This window comes from Ochotona princeps, chromosome 19 (genome assembly GCF_030435755.1).
Source record: "Ochotona princeps isolate mOchPri1 chromosome 19, mOchPri1.hap1, whole genome shotgun sequence".
NCBI classification, from domain to species: Eukaryota; Metazoa; Chordata; class Mammalia; order Lagomorpha; family Ochotonidae; genus Ochotona; species Ochotona princeps.
The window spans coordinates 14783474-14802756 of record NC_080850.1 but is presented as its reverse complement, the minus strand read 5'-3'; the positions used below and the strand labels follow the sequence as shown (position 1 = coordinate 14802756).

General features: G+C 40.6%; 2 long non-coding RNA genes across 2 annotated transcripts in view; both read right to left on the bottom strand.

Moving 5' to 3' along the window:
• The window catches only part of LOC131482669 (uncharacterized), a 132542-nt gene extending 126699 nt beyond the window's left edge, over positions 1 to 5843 (bottom strand). Inside the window, exon 1 of the long non-coding RNA XR_009247218.1 lies at positions 5803 to 5843. This is a non-coding gene — a long non-coding RNA (uncharacterized LOC131482669). The remainder of the gene's footprint in view (positions 1 to 5802) is intronic.
• The window catches only part of LOC131482670 (uncharacterized), a 141545-nt gene continuing 128103 nt past the window's right edge, over positions 5842 to 19283 (bottom strand). Inside the window, exon 3 of the long non-coding RNA XR_009247219.1 lies at positions 5842 to 5928. This is a non-coding gene — a long non-coding RNA (uncharacterized LOC131482670). The remainder of the gene's footprint in view (positions 5929 to 19283) is intronic.

Genomic DNA, 19283 nt, shown 5'->3' with positions numbered 1-19283 from the left:
TCTTTCTTGGATGATTCCTTCATTTTCAAAACAAGAAGAGAAAGAAAGCTAAATGGTTTCCAAAGGGTTTTTGCATTCAGTATTTATAATTTTAGTCCACTTATCATGGCATTTAAATTGCAAGTGTTCTAATACTGTCATCATCAAATTTACAATGAGAACAAGTATTTATTTACAAGATACTTACAGAGAACACTATTGGGACTTCAACCTATTAATATTTCTGTTGTTGAAGAAGACCTGTTAGGCAGATTTTCTCTCACAGCAAACTATAAAATGTTTTATTTCAAGCCCATCAACTTCAACAGCTGACAACCTCTCTTCTAACCTTTCAAGTTTTTCTGGAATGAGTTTCTTTGAAACCTAGAGAAACTCATCTGAGGGAACAGGAGAGGTCTTCACAGATAATTATCAGTATTGGGGGAAGAACACCCAACTGCTTTGTCTAGTTCTGTCAAAGAAACCTTTCTAAAGTTTTTATTTTCCCTTACTGCTTTTACTCAAATTATAAAAAAAATTACCAAAGATCTATAGCATTTCTCAGCATTATAGATTTTTCCCCAACTATCTATAAGAAATCAACGCACAGGCTGATTGAAAAGGAGAAGTAACACTCTAAGAGCCTACGCTCCCTTGAGCCTGAGCATTTGGGTTCAAGGGAAGGCAGCTGAGCTAGCTCTTTGGGAGCCCCATTGTTCTGAGGGGTCCTGGATGCAGCTGGCCTGAACCTGTGGTTTGAGTTCTGCTGCTTTGTGGCCATGCCAGTCCACACTTGAAATTACCTGAACCCCGGGCTGTTGAGGTCAAGACAGGTGATGCCTGTGATCTGTCCCCATGCCTTTTGGGGTGGGGGCGGGGGTGTTCTAGGAAATAAGATACATTGTGTTGATCAAGGACTTTGTAGAAAGGCTGGAAAGAGGGGGTGGGATTGTGGTACGGCAGGTTATAATCTGTTTTGGGATCCCAGCATTCTGTGTCAGAGTGCTGCTTCAAGTCCTAATGTCTCGGCTTCTGATCCAGCTTCCTGCTCATGCAGCTTGAATGGCAGAAGAAGGGAGCCCAAGTTCTTGGGCCCTGCTACTCACGTGGGGGGCCAGAATGATGGAGTTTCCGTTCTGGGCTTTGGTTTGCCCTACTTCTGCCTTGTATGGGTATTTGAGGAGTAAATCAGTGGGTGGAAGTTCTCTCTTTTACTCCATGTCCTTGTCTCTCTCTGTGTTTCTCTGCCTTTCAAATAAATAGCTTTAAAAACAAAGCTTGTAAAGAAGCCCCCTTCATCAAATAATGCCAGTGCACATTTGCATTTGCATTTCCTGGAAATTCTTATAGTAAGGAAACCTCTGTACATAACCCACTGCTTTGTGCAAACCCATGAAACAGTTTGAAGATTACAGCTATTTTTGCTTGAATATTTAGTTTCTTCATTTGAAATGCAGAATTAGAGAGAGAGAGAGACAGAGAGAGAAAGAGAGAGAGATATGAAATTTTTCATGTGCTGGTTTGTCCCCTAAAAGGCTACAATGGTCAAGGCTGGGGCAGACTGGAGCCATGAGCTTGTTCTGGGTCTCCCACATGGGTGCAAGGACTCAAGCACTTGGAGCATCTTTCACTGCTTTCCTAGGAGCAACAGCAGGAAGCTAAACTGGAAATGGAGTAGGTGGGACTTGAACTTGCACATGAATGGGATACCAACTTTGTAGGTGACTGACTTTACTTTCTGCCACCACAGCTACAGTGCTGGTCCCAGGAATGCAGCTCTAATGGGACCATTTTATTCTATATATCACAAACAAGCAAAGTTCAGTCAAGAATAAAATTAAAATTTAGTTACAATAAAAGCATATGGGCAGAATTAAACTCTGGCTTTGATCCTAGTCTTCTGTTCAGTACATTATAATTGCAGATCCAGACCTAGAACATTCACTGTAACTTTTCCAAATGTTACATCAATTATGCATATCTTAAAACAAAAATGAATCTAGACGAGGTTGCTTAATGTTGTGTTACTAATGAGTGAGGTGATTAGGGAAACAATTCCCATAGGTTTCCTCCAAGAGGTTAAATGACTTTCTTGATTTTATACCAATCTATAAGAACTAGATATAACAGGTCAATCTGCTTCAATATCCAGAGATTGCATTAACAATCATATCATTAGTCTACACTAACCAACACCTTTGTTAGGGGTTGGCACTGCTGCCAGAGATGCTGATAATCTTCTATTCATGTGCTAACTTGAATCCTGGGTTTTCTATTTCCAGTTCAGCTCCCTGCTAATGCATCTGAGAAGGCAGCAGAACATGGCCCAACCACGTGGGCCCCTGAAATATGTGTAGGAAACCTGAATAGTGTTTCTGGCTCTTGGCCTTGGCCTGGCCAAGTCTTGGCTATCATGATCATCTGGCGAGTGAATCAGTAGATCAAAGATCTCTCTTCTCTGTCTGCACCTTCCTTTCTGTTCCCCAGACTTCCAAATAAACACATCAAATGCCTTAAAAAAACAAGTAAATGACATCTAAGTCATTTTGAATAGGATACCATTATTTCTTTTCCCTGAACAGAGGATCTTTACAATATATCTGCTGAGTACGATGTCATAGTGACAATAAAGAAGAGCCAATAAAAACGAGGGTTTTTGTTCAAAATGTCAATTACATAACTGAGTACCAACTTACCTGCTTTGAAATTTGTCTAAATTAGTTGATTCAGACATTATAGTATTAATACATAGATGTTAAAGGGCATGACAGCTGCAGGTAAGAGTGATTAAGAGTTCGATGTTGACACAGCAATATCATAAAGATATAAGATTTGCTAAATATTCATGCAGTGCCAGTCACTGCACTGAAGAGTTGCAGAGAATTCATTTTGAAAATAACCTGACAGGCAGGTATACCAGTTACAGTGATTGAGCTAAAGGTCAGAGAGGTTAAGATGCCTGAAAAACGTCACACAATAGCTAGCGGAGAAACAGGGTCTGAGCTCAGCACAGCTGGCAGATCAGTGTTCACCCTTTCCCAGCGTTAGGAAGATACGCCACTGAGAATCAAGTCTGAAAAGGCGATCTTAGAAGTCCCTCACTATAAAATGTTTCTTTTTGCACCAGGAAGCATTTCCCCATTCTCACCCCATTTTAACTCAGGGAATTAACTGAGATAATTGCTGGTCACTCCCTAGCAAACTCTCTTGCCGTGAAGTCCGAGGACTCTCAAAGGAGGCATACAAGTTGTGTCTGTGTGTGTGCTGGAAATACATGATTTGGAGAATCCTAGGGCTGAATTCAACCTTCTATAATCTGAGATTTTAACAAAGAAAATAATAATAATGTCAATCAGATAACCCTTGGCCTGGCCTGGTTCCAGCCATTGTGGCCATTGGGTTGTGAATCAGCAAATGGATCTCCAACGCCTGCTCCACCCCAACCCTCATCCCTCACCCTCAGCTCGGCTTTTCAATAAACAGATCTTTCAAAACTTGTCTGAAGTAAATAAGAGGGTTTTAAAATGTGTTCACTTCCAAAATGTTTGTTTATTTAAGCAAACTCTACAGTATGCTCTTTGTTGACTTTCCCTTAAAACCAAACTGATAGTGGTAGACCTTGGTTTTTCTTCCCTTTTCACTTGAGATGGAAGGAGAGGGGAAGAGAAACAAAGGGGGAAGGGGAGGGGGGTGGAGAGAGTGGGGAGGAGGAGGGAGATGGGATGAGAAAGGGAGAGAGGGAGAGCGAGAGAGGGAGAGGGAGAGAGGGAGAGAGGGAGAGTGAGTGAGCGAGCTCCCAAGCAATGACTCACTCCCCAAATGCCTGAAAAGACAGGGATGGGGTTTGGGCAGGGGAGCCAGAAACCAGACATCAATCCAGAGCAAAGCAATGTTGGTTTCAGGGGAGTGTCCCACAGCTGGGCGGTTGACATCTAATGTACTGAGAACTTCAGTAGCTCCTGAGGGCTCACTCTGGGCAGATGTCTCTGTCTCCGCCTCCTGCTGCCTTTCACTCTGTTGGCTCCTGCTTCTCCTGCTTTCTAAGATCATACTGCTAAAGACAGGAAGGGTACCAGGAGGAGATCACCTGTTATCTTTGACTCCTCTGCCCCTCTGTTCTACTTCCTCACCTCCTTCTCTGTTTTCTTTCCTTTCTCCTAGGAACAAACTTTCTACAATGAAGAAGTAGTTCTGCCCTTCTCTGTGGGGCTCTGCAGAAGCTGACATCATTCCCCAAAGGGCTCCGTAATCCGCCCTCCCCCACCCGCCAGAGCCTTGCAAGGCTTTCAAGAAACAGCTTGCTCCTTAAAAGGAATTCTGTAGGGCCCAGCATGATAGCTTAGTGCCTAAATCCTCACCTTGCAACTTCCAGGTTCCCATATAGGCGCCAGTTCATGTCCAGGCTCCTCCACTTCCCATCCAGCTCCCTGCTTGTGGACTAGGAAAGCAGTTGAGGATGGTCCAAAGCCTTGAGACCTTGCACCCCCAATGGGATACCTGGATTGACTCAGCCTCAGCTGTTGTGACCACTTGGGGGGGAATCAGTAGATGGAAGATCTTTATGTCTCTCCTTCTCTGTAAATCTGCCTTTCCAATAAAAATAAATGAATCTTAAAAACAAACACAACCACACAAAATAAAAGAAATGGAGCATCTAGGACTTGAATCAACGTCTACATAGGATGCTGCAGCCACAGGCAGTTGGTTAACCTGTCACACTATATGCTGGCCCCTGTTTTTCTTTTTCAAGATTGATACTTCAATTTCACATCACGACACTCTATGTCTTCCTGGTTATTTAACACCAATACTTGAAAAGGAAATAATTCTTTTCAAAAACACTACGCCTCCTTCCCTCTGCTCCAGCCTTCTGGCCTCTGTGTGCTTTTGCAATGGAACTGTGCTAACTCTGTCCTCACTCCTCTAGTAGCTTCTTCTCACTGTCTGAAGATCAAAGTTCACCTCCTGGCTTTCCACCTGGTCTTTTTTTCCCACTTATTTTGTGCTCTGATGGAAAGCCTTTTCCCACTACCTTGTATGGAGGAAGCAGTTCCCCATATTGCCATATTTATTGGTATTACAGGATCTATCACAAATGCCAATGATTTATTTAATGGTTTGCTTATTTTCTTTTATGTGTCTAGATCCCATGGAATCTTCATGTGTGATAAAGAGAGGTACTTAGTATATTTCCTGGCACATGGAAAAAAAATAGTGTCTGTGAGCCGTGAACCTGAGGTGTACCATACAGAGAATAGTGACAAATTTGAGTGTCATGACAAACCAGAATATATAGTTGTTTTTTTCCCCCCCCTCTGAACTTAAACTGTCATCAGAAAAGGTCGGGAGAAATACTGAAAAAAATGAACATAAAATTGCTAAAATGCTAATATTTGGATTTCTCTCTTAGGTCCTTCATTCGAATCTCGAGGAAGCCAAATGAAAAGTGAAAGCCACAAATAAGAACTCTTCTGAGCGACTGTGTGTATAATGCGAAGGAGCTCTGGGTGATGCACTGCTAATCCCCTCCCTTTCCTGTGAGTGACACTGATCACCGCTCAGGAAGCTACAGGGTCTGGAGGAGCTGGAAAGTGGCAACAGGTTTTCCTTCTTAGCCAGCTGGAGAAATTACACACCATAACCCCTTAGATGAATATCTTTCCACTCATGACAGTTTCTGCATAGAGCAGTCCTGAAATTTAATTCCAAAGAGTTTAGGATGTTGCTTCAGGATGCAGACCACATAGCCCTTGAAACAGACACCATATTTACATCAAAAGGGGCTTGCAACATAGAATTCAAAAGTCAAGTTAGAGTACTTACCTCTAGTTGCTTCATTTTTGTTGAAACAGACAGCGGAATTCTGGTGGGAGGGAAGAAGCAGCAGCTCAACTCAGGAAGTTTTCGGAGCTTCAAACATTTACTCCATGCCAGGCTCTGTTCCTAGTCCTGGTGACAGAGAGGAGGAGAAAGGAGATGAGACCATCGCCCAGGTGGAGCTCACGGTCTAGACCAAATGAATAGAAAGATTAGAAAACAAGACAGGGAACCAGGCAAGTTCTTCAGCTCAGAAGACAAGCCTTTCAGTTACTTAAACAGAGCTACAAAGAGATTCTGGTGATAAAAAATGAGCAAAAGGTCAGTCATGAGAACCTTTTGTTTCTAGTCGGTGATTCAGCACTTAGGGTAGTTGGAAGCTGTTGGGGTGAAGCCAGGATGAATGATGTGACCAAGGGATTTCTTCTACCATACTATTCACAAGCGCCCCCTACAAAACCTTAACCTCTATGTTTAGTGGCTCCTATCCCTTTGAAACTGCTTTGCTGGTGGTGCTGGGATTGTAGAGTACTAGATTAAACCACCTCCTGTGACATATCCCATATGAGCTCCAGTTCATCTGCTGGCTGCTATATTTCTGTTCCAGCTTCCTGTTACTGGCCTGGGAAAGCAGTGGAAAACGACCTAACTTGCATCCCTTCACCCAGATGGGAGGCCTGGAGAACGCTTTTGGCTCCTGGCTTTGGCTGGCATAGCCCTTACCAACACTTGGGGTTGGAATCAGTGGCTTGCAGATCTGTCTCCCCTGCTCTCTCTGCGTAATACTGCCTGTCGACTAACTAGATCTTAAAAAATTAACTTCTTTGCCAATAGCCCTTACCTTCAGTCATTCAATGTCTTTGCTCAGTTGATGCAGATAAAGCTAATAAAACATTTGATATCCTTGCTTACTTAGACCTCAGTGTGCTAACTAGAATTTGAGGTGATCCTCAAAAGATTGAATCTTTAGCAAAAGATGAAGGATATGATGATGGGGCATGATCCACCTGAGGGTACTCCTGGAGAAGACCTTTCATGGTCATGAAGGTCAGAACATGTGACCCAACGTGGAAGATGGGAAACTTCCAATTCCGTCCTAGTGCTGCATGATTCTTTCTCCTTTTTATTTATCCCTTCTTATTCCCATTCACTCCATTCATATTTTGGCACTGAAGTCATCTCTTTCCAAGCAAAAAGTGTCCACCAGGCAGACACTTGGTGGAGACCATATGTGGAAGGCTTGTTCTTCCAGAAAGGTTACACAGCAACTTAGGAAGCAGGAAAAGAACAATGGTGGACCTAACACAGACTTACATAACCAGTCCTACTGTGAGCCCCAAGGGCTTCTCCCTAGGCCTTCTTATTAGTTTGGCTCTGTCCTCTTATTACTATCAATATGAGGCTCTACATTTTAATATCCATATGACATCATGAGACAAATCTTTTCCAAACCAAAGCACTCTCACTCACACATATCTGAATTAATCTTGGGATTGATGTTTATCTTCCTCTGTTTAAGTCTGCTTTTCATTTCATGGCTTGAGAAAAGACATGTGTGCCACATGAAGATGTGAAGAAATGTCTTAGCTAAGCCTATGGATGCAAAGTCCTGCTGCTTCTTCCAGGACTGTTACAAACCCTTCAACCTCCCCCATGCTCGACCTTCACTCTAGTATCATCCTATTTGGAAGGAATAAAGAACAGAGAAAGGGAACTTTATGCTTTCCTCTTATATTCTAAATTCTCCCAAAGCACCCCTCCCATCATTTTCTGCTTACAAAACAGTAGTGTGAGATGGGAAGGGAGGTAACATAACACACGTTTTTACGTGGGACAAAGAAAGGAACAAGTCCGACGGTAGTTTCCTTGCTACTCCCTGCCTACACACACACTGCCTACACACACACACACACACACACACACACTCAGGATCTCCTTTCTTTTTAACTTTACTTGCTTCATATAATCTGGCCTCTCTTTACAGCAACCAGACTTTAGTCTCCCTTCAGATGTACCAGAAATAGCTCACATCCACAGATAAGCATCAGTGAGTAACAGTGTCTGTTGAAGATACTGAGCGAATGACAAAGCTGGAGAGGAGTGTTAATAGGGCTCATAGCAAATACATAACCTCTCCACCCTTTAGAAATTGGTTGTCTATCAAGTTATTTTGGGCTCCTTTCTGTTCTAAAGCATCTCCAATCTCTCCTAATCCCATACAGGATCCATCTGGCAGGTTCCGGTCTTCCAGGTCCTCTCTCTCTGCTACTTCCAGCACCCACAACATCATTTTACCCATAATGTAGTCTAAGCTCTCTTAAGCCTTTAGTAAATGGTCACATCTAATGTTATTTGAACTGAGTAATGGGAGAGGCCCTCTCCTCAGCACAGCCAGCTTCTTTAGTGCCGTGGGCACTTGGCTCTTCCATAGAATAGTGTGCATTTGTTGTTATGTTTTCTTTTAAAAATGCCTGTTATTCTTTTATTTGGGACAGTTTCATTGTTTTTTTCCTTCTACTTTTTCAAAATTTCAGCAAAATTCCTTTTACCCTTCTTATAATTTTTAAGTTTAATTCATGAATACCTACCTATCTAGCCATCCCTCTATCATATTGCTATCTATCAGATTTGTCTTCCTATGTTTATTAGGCATATAGTAGTTGCTATTCTGACAACCTCACTAAGATGATTAGCTGTTGAAAGCAAGCACTGGATCAACTTTTTGGTTTGAACTTTCTGATGTTCCTTTACAGTCAGATAATCAGTCTTGATTCCCAACACTAGAGCTTGGCCATTCAGGTGGGCGAGGGTGGCTGGCAGAGCTGACAGATGCCTGCTTTGTGTCAGCTGCTTCTCCATAGTCCTCCACCCTCAAAGGATGCACTCGGCAATCACTTGCCTGTTGTTTACTCTGTTTCCACTGCAGGTGGTCCTTTGTACAGTAAACTCCCTCTGTACATCCTGCAATGTTCAGTGTTGTCATGGTTGGCTTAGATATCATTCTGCCTGGCCTTGGCAACGAGAGGGTCTCAATCAGCAGACATCTTTTCCAAGCATTAGCCAACATAAGTGTGTATGTGTGAGAGAGAGACTTTCTAGAGAACTCAAAGTCATATAAAAATGGTCTCATTTCCTTCTTATTTAAAAATAATAATGTTCTAAACTTGGAAGAAAATCCAGGAAACTCTTAAAAATAGTCCAGACATGATGATTAAAGACAACATGGAATCATAGAAACAGGATTGTATCCTGGAGGAAGAACAATGACATAAAGTGTGGGGTAAATGGACAGGAAGCACAGCTAATCTAGCTTCTAGATTAATGTTCAGCTCACTGAAGCTGATACTAGTCCTGTGAATTAAGAAGATGATATTCTTTCACATGCTAAATACTGAAGTACTTAGGGCAATAATATATACATATCTTTCTTTCCAATGTTCTGTGAAAAAGTTTTCCAAAGGGCGAGAGTAAACAGAATGCAATGTTGAGAACTGGCACATGGGCTATGAGTAATGGGCCATTCACGCAGCTCCTCTGGGAGCTTGAAATGATTTTCAGATGAAAAGCTTTTATAACATGGCCCATGACATTGTCTCCTGAGTCTTACTCCACTTGGAGAGCCTCTAATTTAGCTTACCTACATCACACAAGTGGCTCCCACTGGAAAAGTATCAGGTCCCAGGCAAAATCACTGACATGCACTTCTTGGCACATCTGAGATCCTCATATTTATGATTCTTTATGAAAATTATATAACTTTGGCATGAAATTATACATAGTATTTCTGAAAAATTTTAAATTCCTATAAACTTGTTTATGAATGTTCACTCCTCTTTATTTTGGCAAAATTGGGTTTTCATATTTTTGTTCTTTGTCTAAATAACAGTACTAATTTTATTGATGTTTTCAACAAAGTAACATTTGAATGAATTCATTTTTTTTCCACATTCCTATTTTATTGGTTTTTGCTCCAGTCTCTATTATTAGCTTCTATTTTCCTGTTTTGACTTTAGATTTTTATTTATTTTTCTGTTTGTAGTTTATTAAGTTTGAAACTTAGGTTCTTAGTATGCCATTTCATCTTTTCCAACTAGGCATTTAAATTTTGGGCCTGGCACGATAACCTAGCGGCTAAAGTCAGAATCCCATATGGGCTCTGGTTCTAATCCCAGTGGCCCCACTTTCCATCCAGCTCCCTGCTCGTGGCCTGGGAAAGCAGTTGAGGACGGCCCAAAGCCTTTGGACCCTGTACATGTGAGAGACCTGGAAGAGGCTGCTGGCTCCTGGTTCTGGATTAGCGTAGCTCCGGACGTTGCGGGTGAGGAGAGAGAAGAAAACAGTAGAAGTGAAAAAAAAAAAAAAAAAAAAAAGAGTATGGTCATTCATTTGTTCACTCCCAAATGGCACCAGAGCTGAGTTTGGGGCAAAAGCTAGCAGACAAGAACTAGGTTTCTGTCTCCCAGTCAAGTAGGCCAGCACTGCCATCTGCCAGGGTCTGCAGCAGCAGGAAGCTGGGGTCAGGAACAGAAGCTTGGTAACAAACTGGCACTGGCATATGGGACACAGGCATCTTCATCTGAATGTTAACTGCTAGCCCCAAACCTTGTATGTGACACGCCCAGATGAAAACTGTTTTGGTGTCTGTTCCTTTCTTGGATGCAAAGACTGATGTGTACCATGTGGCCTGGAAGTTGCAGTCACTGTTTTTTTTTTTTAAGATTTTTTTATTTTTATTGGAAAGTCAGATATACAAAGAGGAGGAGAGACAGAGAGGAAGATCTTCCATCTGATGATTCACTCCCCAAGTGGCCACAACAGCCAGAGCTGAGCTGATCTGAAGCCAGCAGCCAGGAGCTTCCTCTGGGTCTCCCAGGTGGCTGCAAAGCCCCAAGGTTTTGGGCCATCCTTTACCACTTTCCCAAGTCACAGGCAGGGAGCTGGATGGGAAGCAGGGTCGCTGGAATTAGAACCGATGCCCATATGGGATCCCGATGCGTGCAAGGCAAGGATGTTAGCCCCAGTGTTTCTTTACATACTTCTGTGAACCTCTAACTAATAATTTTCTGAAAGTCATATTATGCACAAGTTGTGCCACAAGTCTCTTTTATTGATTTTCGCTATTTGAACTTAGTCATTTTCTTTAGTTTATCTTGTTTCTCTTATTGTTTATTCTCCTTTATTGATTCTCAAGTTTGTTGAATGTTCCATCAATCCAAACATTGTATCAAGCTCTATAATGCATTGCTTCAATTCAAGTACTTTTACCTCTAGAATTCTATTTTTGCTATTTTTCATATTTCTAATGATCTTACTGATATTCACTGTCTGTCTGGGGACTCTTTGTTGTTTTATTTTCCTTAGCGCTTTAAACATGATCACCTTCATTTCTGTAATACAATTATCTTAGCTACTGAGAAGCCATGCTCTGCTAAAGGCAACATCTGATGCCTTCTTAGAGAATTTCTGATTTTGCATTGGACAAGCTTTCTTTTCTGTTTCATGTTTTCATCGAAATGAAATACTTTATTTTAAAGTTTTAGTCAGCTTCAAGCAGATTCAATATGGTTTGTGGATAGAATTCTAAGAACCTGATGAGAATTATTTTTGATATATGCTATCTCAGATTCTGGCTTTCTTATTCACAAGTGTGTTGCCATTATTTCATTAATGTTAGTTTAGTGCCTTGGTTGGACTAATTCTGTCAAATCTTGTCCCCTTGTGTTTTGTGGTCATTGATACCTTGATTCATATATTTTTTTAAACCTTTAGAGCTGACTATTTTGATGTTTAATTCTGTCAGCAGCTTATCAGTCACACAAATACTGGTCAGAGTTCTCTTTAAATATCTTGAGAATTTTATTTATTTTGCTAATAGATCAGACTCAGTTGAAAACTGCCTCTAAAGTTGAGGCAGTTACCAAGTATGCCCCAGACTTAATTTTGTGGTAGGCCAAGACCTTCCACCGAGTCACAGGAGCCAGTATCCTCTTTCTTATCTCCCAAGAAGGCACACAGCTTTCCAGTCTGTCCTCACCCCTCGTCACAGAACTTTCAGATCACGCAGCTAGAACAAGAAAAGGAGTACTCTAAGCCAGGTGCAGATTCTTGAAATCTCTTTGTTGGTATCCAGTACTTTTTTCTAGAATACACAGTTTCTAATTTGTTGTGTGATTTTGGTCAGTAGCCCAAGTCTTGGAATGGTTGCTTTTGAACAATTTTTTCCAGACCGACCAGTAATTTTGGGGAAGAGTGTTTGTCAAATCTCCTCTCTGATATTTTGTGCAATCCTGTGCACAGATGTTACCAAGCTCTGAAGCTGAATTTCAAAGCCACCATGATACACTCTCCAGTGTGCAACCTGAATTCATCAATAAATTTTAGTTTGTTTCTTATTTCCCTTGGTTTCATGTAGACACATACGTTTTAATAATATCAAGATTAAAATACATCGAATGGAACTAAACTATTTCATTCTTCAATCTGGTGAGGGGAGTGTGAGGGGAGTCATCTGAGTCCTATTCTAATGCTGGTCTAGCCAGATTCCCACACAAAGAACTGAGGATCTAGGGAGCCTGGCAGAGTGAACACAGATATAAACACAAGATAGCTGGCTCCCATAGGTTACAGGTGAACAAACTGAGTCCTAGGGATCTTAGCTGTGCAAGTCAGTTTTAAATTGCTACTTTGAGAGAATTAGTTGTGTGTCTGTAGCTATTATTTTTCTGTTAGCAGTGGCAGATTGGCAGGTAGAGTTGGAGTTGAATAGCTGTGTGGAAGACTGATGTTTGCTTCTTGGCAGGACAAGGTATTTCTAGTAATTCCTCTGACTTTCTAAGGAGGAGAAGGAGCTTTGTTATGACAACAAAGGACTGTTTCTGTAAGAAAGGAAATATTAATTTCTACATATGGCAGCTCTGAATTCTGTAGCTATGTGGTTAGAAATATGAAATTGAAATAGAATGGTTAGGGATTTGTGCTAGGACTCACTTGGGAACGTGTGCTGGGGAGCAGACGTGAGGATTTTACACTACACTGCCTTTACACCTACAGTTTAGAGATTAGACATCTGTTTGAGTTGCTGATACATGTCAGCACTCAGAGAACCACCATCCCCTACCATCTCTCATAAGCTTCTGGAGTGAAACAAAACATGCACTCCTGGAAATGGGCTAGGCATGAAGCACTGACCTCTTTCAAACACATAATGATAACCAGTGGTTTAACCAAAGCCTTTAGTCTTTGCCATCCCCATTACTGAAGCTGTATTTAATGCCTGGAATTTTATAAAAAAAAAAACTCTAGTTTCAGTTATAGTCTAGTCTTGCTCTGCACTTTATGAATCAAATATCTGACACCACTGTGCGGTCTTATACAATTGTGGAAGTGGTTTATATATTAGGCATGAGGAAAAATGATTTCATACAAAATAATAAGTCATTCTGAAATAGGGAAGAGAAATAGCTAGAGGAATGATATTTTTAGGTTCCTCATGTCAACAGTTAAAGTGATCTGTGAGCTAGACGTATGTTCCATAAGGATAAATCTTTTTACCTTGATCCAGCACTGACCATAGTCTGTGGAATTAGAAAAGGCTGGTGATATGAGAAAGAGAAGAAAGACAAAGGAGTTAGAAAAAGGGAAAGTTTGGTCTTCTTCCGTAATGTGTGCTTAGTATCAAGGATAGTACTAAATATTCAACAAATAATAAAAATTAAAATAAAAAATCTCACACACAGCTGTGGTGGTAGATAAGAACTTTTGTTTTAATAACTCAGTTTTATAGATCAGAGCATCACAGTGTAAAGTAGGACATCAACCTAAAACATCCTGGAATTCAGTGTTTATTTTCATCTTCTTCCTATGCCAATGCGCACACTTGCCTTGCATTTCTGCTAGATGTTAACACTGTGCTTTTCTGTCCCAGACTCTATAACATCCTGCTCTGATTAATAAATTGCAATCAATTGCAATGCCCAATTATCTCCTCAGGAGGTCCAGAAGGAATGTAATAGATGGAGCATATTTACCTCTCAGCATGGGAGGGGAGCTATGGCTGGGTAATCAGATTAAAAAAAAAAAAAGACTTCAAGGAGAAAAAAATAATGAGAACGAATCAAAAGTTGTTTTAGGTCAAAAGAGTTGGGATACATTTTCTGCTTCCAAAAAGTTTAACAAAAGTTGTTTGGCTTGAGGTTGGGAGTGCTTAAAGCATGTTTCTCCAAACATGGCCAGTAGACCACCTGATTCAGAAGTACTCAACGTGCTTGGTAAGAATGCAAACACCCAGGAAGACTCTGGGATGATGGAATCATCACCCCTGATGTTGTAGTTCAAAATTCCACACCTTTATTAGCTTTCTCATGCTGTCTAATGAAGTGTAGTAGAGCTTGGAATAAAGTGGATTCAAAGCGATTTGGAATTATCTTTCTTTGGAAAGAGTAATATGCTTTGAAATCAGCATTTGCCCTCTTGCTTATCAGGATTTGGCAAATGCCCACTGTGAGGTGCTGAGCGCTTGGACTCAGATACACAAGATGTGAGCCTTGTGGTAAAGGCCATGTCATTTAATTCCACTGAAGTTTAGAGAGAAAAGTCAATGCTGTGACGGAGTGGGGTCTCATTCTGTGGTGCTGGCTCTGCCTGGGGAAGCTGTCATCAGTGAGTATGAAAGGTTGTTTTATAGAAGGAACAAAAGGCACCTGCAGATGACCTAGACAGAAATAAAAACCAATGGGGAGTTATCTCAGAGAAGTTATTTTGGGCTCCATAAGGGAGAAAAAAATTCTTGTGATCAGAGCTGCCCAGTCAGGGAGCATGTATCCCATCAGCAGTCTGAATCAAGCAAGTATTCAAAGATTGTCTGTCTGGGATTGTGAAAGGGCAATCCCACCATCAGAGCGAGGTGGAGCTCCATCATTTGTGTTGGTGACTCACTGACATCAAAAGAAACTATGTGAATTGATATTCCAAAATCAAAACATAGTTTTATGGACAGAAACTTACTGGAGATAAGAAAAAAAAAGGTGCCAGGTTTGACAACTTGAATTTCTTATGTGCTTAGAGTGTGCCAGCCCTGAAATCAAACACTTGTTATGCATAATTTTTTTCTGTCTTAGGAGCAATCCTAATGATGGATACTATCATTATTTTCATCTCACAAGGTGGATTTAATGAGATTTTAGTCCCGAGTACCTTTTAGAGAGGAACATCATTTTGGAATAACTTAGTTTTTGCAGACTTTGAAATGTTAAGAAAGTTCTCTTGTAGTTCTCTGACTGTTGCTTTCAATGTCACTTTCTGGGGACATCTTTTTCAACTCCTTCAAATGAAACCAGTCTTCTTGATCATCTATTCCCACAGAACCCTGAAAACTCTTCTTAGCTATTTTCTCAGTTGGCCTGAACTATGATAAGGGTAAAGAAGTGCTTGATTTTCAACATATTCTGCCTAATTTAGAATTCAAGTTATGATGTACATCATGACGGCTGAGCCTCAGATACTCCCACAGGTCATTTTAGCCTGCAAGGGCCACATACGAGGGTCGGAGGTTTTGCAGCCCCATAGAGAGTGGCTTGAGCTTTGCACACATATCTTCCTGAAGGTGACCCCTGCTACTGACTCTCCTCTGTGCTCCACAGAACTTATACATCTTAAATGTCAGCTGTGGTCAACTACTGCAAGTTCTCTCATGAGCTTGTTGACTACTTTGTTTTGCCTTCTGGTATCCCTACATGGGACTCCTCTGTGCTGTCTTTCTGCCTGGATACCTTTCCAGACATTACCCCTTGCTTCACTGCGATCCAGACTGTACACCTCATGCAGCATTCCATAATAACACCTGCCACACTTCATTTCACTTAGCCTTTCTAGAACAAGGATCCTAAATTTTTTCTCTATAAAGACTCAGTAAATGGGTTTGACTTCATGAATCATGTGGTTTGGGTTATGGCCATGAAACTCTGCAATTACAGCATGGGAATAGTAATAGGTAATATGTACCTCCATCGGCAAAGCTATGTTTTCAAACATTTGGCTTAGCAAAATAGGAATTGGGCCAACTTTGGTTCATGGTCAATAGTTTGTTGATCTCTATTCCAGATTACATATACTCTTTAGTACAGGGTACATGTTCAGAAAATGTTTGTTGGTTGAATAAATAAATCTCAATATAAACCTGAGATAATTTTCCATCCAATTCTAATGTTTTACACTCCTGCATCATTTGACTAATCAGGGAAGTATTAGTTACCCTGCAATTGATGGTATTTTGAATAGGATCAAATTGCGCTACACCTGCATGTGGATTTTAATGGAACAAAATAACGTACGTGAGGGTCTTTATTTCCTATCATGTGGGGCTGGACCAATAGCCAGTAAACTCTTCAAAAAATTTAGTGGATAAGGAAATATGGACATACAAAATCTGGATTGGTAAATGGAGATGAAAAATAAAAATCCTTTGTAAGATAATTTTTTGAAAGAGAAAGACTTAAGGCATAATTAAACATAGAGGAGACAGGATAATTATTTGCATACAGCAGTATGTTCTTGCTCTTATTCAAACTCAGTTGGGGATAAAGTTGCTCTACCACCTCAGAAACATGTCATTTAGCCAACTGATCTTATTCCATCAACGTCCATCCCCAGGCCAGAGCTGGCTGACTGTCAGGATTTGTGTAGCGCTGAGAAAGTTTCCCAGCCTACGTCCAGGTTCCACAAGAAGTTTTACAGGAGAGCAAATGTGGTTGAGATCAAGATGCAGCAGGGTGTTCATTGCAACGAGGAGCTAGTAGAATCTGGAGGTTTCAGGTATCTGAGACAAGGAACCCAATACAACTCAGAAGGTGAAGTTTGAAAATATCAAAATCTGAGCCCCATGTGACAGCGTAGTGGTTAAAGTCCTTGCCTTGAAAGTCCCAGGATCCCATATGGGCGCTGGTTCATATTTCGGCAGCCCTGCTTCCCATCCAGCTCCCTGCTTGTGGCCTAGGAATGCAGTCAAGGACGGCCCAAAGCTTTGGGATCCTGCACCCACATGGTAGACCAGGAAGAAGCTCCTGGCTCCTGACTTTGGATTGGCTCAGCTCCAGCCATTGTGACCATTTGGGGAGTGAACCATCAGATGGAAGATCTTCCTCTTTTTCTCTCCTCATCTCTGTATATCCGCCTTTCTAATAAAAAAAAACTATATAAATTTTAAAAATAAAAGAAAAAAAAAAACAAAATCTAACCTGAATCGCTTCAAAATTTCTGGTCAGAATCAGCCTAGAAAAGATGAACGAATCTCCCATATTTCCTTTCTTTCTCTTCCTATGAAATATCCAAGTGCTATTCAGTATTATTGAAATATCACATTATCTGTAATACGGGCCAATGATGTCCTTGTGGACTATTTTAAATTTTCACAATGGACATAAGCTTATAGGTCAGTTTTGTCCCATTTTGCTTCTAGTAGGATTTTTACTTTGGTTTTGTTTCCTTATTATTCTGAGGATACTTCGTCCACTTGGTTCTTCCCACTTCTGCCCTAACTATGCCTGCTAACACATAAGGCATTAACAAATAACCTGGGACATTTTAAGGTGGTTTGATGCCTAGAACTTCATTATCAGAGGTCCTAGCTTAGTGTGGGCAGGACTTGGGCAAGGGTATTTTTAAAGTTTTCAGAGAAGAATTTACTTTTGATGAAGCATAGCACTGTAGTTGCAGGTTGGCTTCCTAAGCCATTCTTGAACATTTTTGTGCTCTTTCACTAACTGTGAAAGTGGCATAGCTTCTCTGTTCCTTACTTGTATCAGCTTGTTTAATTGGGATAATGATACTTTCCTCATTGGCTTATTGTTGTGCACAAATGGATAATTTATAGAAAGCATTTAGAACCTACCACTAGATAAGTATGCAATGAATAGTACTTATTAGAAACACTGCAACTTTTGAGACAGTGGTTGTTCCGGCTTTGTTACAATGATAATAATGGCAATAATTACTACTAGGAAGTATGCACTTAGTTCATTTGTTGCCTCCTCCTGTGTCTTTGCAGTTATCCTCAGGTGCAATAACAAGCTGATTTTCCACTTCTGCTTTTCTACTGCATACAAGACTAGGGTCTAGAACCAGAATCAGAGGGCTCTAGTTCCCTGAACCTACTTCTGCCACTTCCTATCTATGTGATTTGGGCAGCCCTCTCATTTTCTCATTTGCAAACCAGGTATATCAAAAACAAAACAAAGCAAAACAAAACAAAACAAAACAAAACAAAACAAAAAAACATTACAATTCCCCCAAAGGAAAAATGTTCATACACCTCTCCGTGCATGTTGTTACACATGTGTAGAATGTCTTTCCTTCTGATTCTTTCTGCAGTTTAATTCCTTGAGCCCGTGAAGAATCAGAAAAAAAAAATTCTACCTTTTGATCAAGAATATTTGTAGAGCATCAGTTGTTCTTATCTGTTTCCGCAGCATATTATCTGTAATTCTGTGGATACTTTTTTGGTTAAAATTTGTAACTATATGTTATTTTCTCTTACTGTGAAGTCACAAAGGTAAAGGGTTGTTTTCCTACTTGTAGATGGAAATTTTCTAGAATAATAAATACCATCTTATGTTAATCAACTACAGCTGCATAACCAACAATCTCCCCAAATCCTAGGACCATACCAAATATGTACCAACTACATATGTGCTCATGCTCATGCGTTGCCAATCAGCCAAGGAAGCCCTGCTCTAGGCTGAGTTCTATGGGGTGGCTGGGACTGTTCTGCTCCACAGCCCTTTCACCCAACTTCTGAGACATGTGCACTGATGAACTGAGACATGTCATTCTTATGATAGTAACACACATGAACGAGAATTAACTTAAATATGCAAACGCATGCGAAGCTACTGTTTGTGTTGTTTTCGTTAAGCTGTCACTGTCACAACCAGTCACACTGTCAAGACTAATGCGTCATCATTTATGAGAAGGTGTGCCTTCTACACAATCGTAACCAATAACTGAATAGTGGATGGACTAATAGGGTAGACATCCTTGTCCCATTTCTGATCTAAGAAGAAATGCCTTTACTATTTCACTATTGAAAGAAGACCTGAAACTTTAAGAACCTGACTAGAAAGCATAGGAGAAAGCTGTGTGAGTATGGCAAAGATTTCAAGAGCCAGATACCAAAAGTATCAGCAACCAAACAAATTAGTTAAGTAGCCAAACATTAAGCCAAAACCTGTATGGCAGAGGGAATAAGTAACTGAGTGAAAGGGCAACCTATAGAATGGCAGTAAATATTTTCAAACCACATATATATCTGATAAATATCTAAAATGTGTAAACAATACTTATAACTCAATATCAAAACAAACAAATAAATGAAAAAACACCAAAGGATTTAAATAAACATTTCTCCAAAGAGGACATCCACATAGCAATAGGTAAATGAAAAGAAGACTGACACCACTTATCATGACGGCATTACAAGTTCAAATCACAATGAC